The 3,222-nt window shown below is 45.9% G+C and overlaps 1 pseudogene; it reads left to right on the forward strand.

The window, feature by feature from the left end:
• Positions 1–2,714, forward strand: part of LOC115144596 (cilia- and flagella-associated protein 251-like) — a 6,491-nt pseudogene extending 3,777 nt beyond the window's left edge.
• Positions 2,715–3,222: the final 508 nt, after the last annotated feature.

Below are 3,222 nucleotides of genomic sequence, written 5' to 3' on the forward strand. Positions count from 1 at the left end.
GCTCAGTGTGGGACCTGCGGTAGAGGAGCAGACTGCCACCCTGTCTCTGTCTGTCTGACACTGCAGCGCCATAGCACTCACACCAGCAAGGCTGTTCACTTTTCACAGCAACAACTAATCGGGATGGCAAAGGGTTGAGGGAGAGCCCTGGGGAAAGAATACAATTAAAGAACACAATTAGCTCCTAACTTAAAACACACATTTTTAATGTAAAGGCTGTATGGACACCGTAATGGTGAAAATTGTACCAAAAATATTTTGGGGATCATCATAACCAATTTTGCAACACTATGAAACAAAATATGTTTTGTAATTGAAATGGAGAAGATTGTGCGAACTGGAAAACATGATTTCATGCAGGAGAAACAAGTCCTCCTCGCAGTGCCAAGCGAGTCGTAGGTTAAATCCGGACTGAGGAAATACTAGTGGCTTTCTGTCCTGCTGTGTTCTAAGGGCCACTTGATTCTTTTCTGAAGCTGCTTCTAGTCTGTTCACCCGACAGTTCAATATGGCCAAGGCAGGAAAGCAGGATGCTGATGAAAATATTTAAACAGTGTTTTTCTGGTTTATTAAGCTAGATATTAAATCTAATACATTTTTCATACATATATAACACTGATGTATTAGTGCCATTTGCACTAGTTTTCTACTGAAATAATACCTGAGACGCCCTACTATAATGATACCGGAAATAAAAATAAGTCACAGCTGTTCAGATGTGTGATGTATTTATTAATATAAACTTCAATGACTGGTTGTGTTTCTCCCTATATGGCACCATCAGCTGTCACCATTTAACCCCACACGTCATCAGGTCTGCCCCACAATACCACCCCAACAATGGGAACAAATCGCCTGAGTGTCTGTGTCCGCACCAGGCCACAAGCGTCCCCCATCTATCATGGCCCTGGATAGGGCCACGTCCTGCCTTCGCTCCCCACACAACAGCACCCCAAACCGAAGCCTTTGGACATGCCGACTCCTGGGACCGACCACCAGCCAACCGGCCCGCTGGTTCATCGACCGGTACAAAGGCACAATTAGAGAGGTTTTGTTTTACCCAGAGTGCCTTTTGTGGGGTCTCTTGTGCTCTGTTGTCGGCTGCCACAGGAGGGGGACATCATCAGTCACAGGGCTGAATGGCCAGGGGGGTAATAGAGGAAAGAGGATTCGAGAGACCACCCTCCCCCCTCTGAGCTGACATGGAGGTTCCTCATTTAATGACAGAGCTCTCTGACCGTTACCCTGCTGAGCAACTGTGGAGCATCAACGGTCAGTCTCAACGGTCAGCTCTCCTGAGTGCTTCACATAAGCAGTGCTGTAGCCTAATGATATTAAGGTCCTCAACACGTGATGGAAGGTGGCCTTTAAGGGGCTATACAGCCTGGACTAACAGAAGTGAGAGCCTCTTGACACGGTTTAGATATCTGAAGGATCTATTTATCTGAGACCTGAACGCAGTCTTCCTCAAAACCTTCCTCTTCATTTCAGATAATGAAATAAGTATTCACATTAGCCCCGAGAAGCCAGACACGTACACAACTCCGTTTTAGCTGCATGCAATCTTAATTCCAAGGCGAGCTATTGGACTCAGGACCCAGGGAGATGGCCCAGAGGATCCCTGCATGAAACAGACACAAGGCGCTTTTAATGTTGAGCTTCACGATCATTTCATTGGGCTGCTAAAATGCCATGTCCATGACCACACCAGACTTTTTCTCTGCTTTTCAGTCTCTCCAAAATGTATTTCCTTACTCTGAGGACTTCTAATACCCTCAGATAACTTCAACATTGTTTTCCCTCCAAAATAAGAAGACAAGTGATTTATGGCTGTAAAACCAAGAACAGGATTATGACATGGTTGACATCATTTGATATTCTTCCCTGGAGTTCTGAAAGTGGTCCATTAGTTGTATTATTCCTATAAGAGTGGGTGCCAACTCTGCAGTCTGTTCATGTTACCCACTGTTACTGTGCTGCGGAGAGCGTGTGTGTTTGTGTGTGTGTGTGTGTGTGCTGTGTTCGAATGCAGTGAATGGTAAATGTCGCATTTGATTTGAATATTTTCTCAAACACTGCATAGAGTGCCAATGATGCAACATTACTACATAAGTCGACATGCCACTGAGGTTATGACATGAGAACCTCCTTAGGCTAAATCCAAATATAAAATGATGTCGAGAACAGGCAGATTTGAAGTAAAAGTAGGGTAAAGACTACTCATCATATGTCCTTGATTTTTATACATGAAAAATGTATCTTCATAAAATCCAGAACGCTTTACATTCCTGGAGACGTTTGAAACAGCTAAAATTAGAACTATGCAATAAATCAGGAAAATCCTCTGTGATTTCAGATTTCAGCACCGATGAAAGTACAAAGCTGTTTACATCAGATGGGAGTCTTAGATTGCGGGTGGACAGGGTGAGAGGTGCCGGAAGGACAGTGACATTCACGGGATTCGACATGGCGACATTGACACGGGCGGCGAGATATCCGCCCCGCCGCGGCCTACCGCCGCTCCGCCAAGCTGTTATCACAGTCGTCCCCGTTTCCAGGTCGCAACCCTCAGCGGCGCCGGCATTATTGCGGCGCGGCTTGGTGCCACGGCGTGGCCCCAGCTCTGCCATTGTCCGCGGGCGAAGCGTGGCCGCGAGGCACTGAGCCTCCCTGGCAACCATCTGCCCTGTTCTGCCACCACGGCCCCGGCTTAGGATGGACATGCCTCGACACATTAGAAGACTAGCTGAAGACTCACTGGGACAAAAACAGGGCCAATAGAGGACTACAACACACACAAAAGAAGAAGGAATGAGGCCCCTGAAGAAAATGTTAAACAGACAGAGAGAGAAAGAGAGAGAGAGAGAGAGAGATGGTGAGAGAGAGAGAGAGAGAGAGAGAGAGAGAGAGAGAGAGAGAGAGAGAGAGAGAGAGAGAGAGAGAGAGAGAGAGAGAGAGAGAGAGAGAGAGAGAGAGAGAGAGAGAGAGAGAGAGAAAAGGGGATGTGAAACCATACTTAGACATTGCATTTAGGTTTAAGTTGTAGAGAAGATTTAGAGGATTTAATTTTCTCTCACACGATCTCATCTAGTCTGTGATGCTCAGAGCTAATAACATGTTTCTGAGGAAAAGTGAGGCTCGAATGACACTTGGAAATTATGAAAACACATACGGCATGCTTTCTGCCTGAGAAGCAGTGATTCAGTCGAATGTCATAATAAT

This window comes from Oncorhynchus nerka, linkage group LG2 (assembly GCF_034236695.1).
Source record: "Oncorhynchus nerka isolate Pitt River linkage group LG2, Oner_Uvic_2.0, whole genome shotgun sequence".
Lineage (NCBI taxonomy): Eukaryota > Metazoa > Chordata > Actinopteri > Salmoniformes > Salmonidae > Oncorhynchus > Oncorhynchus nerka.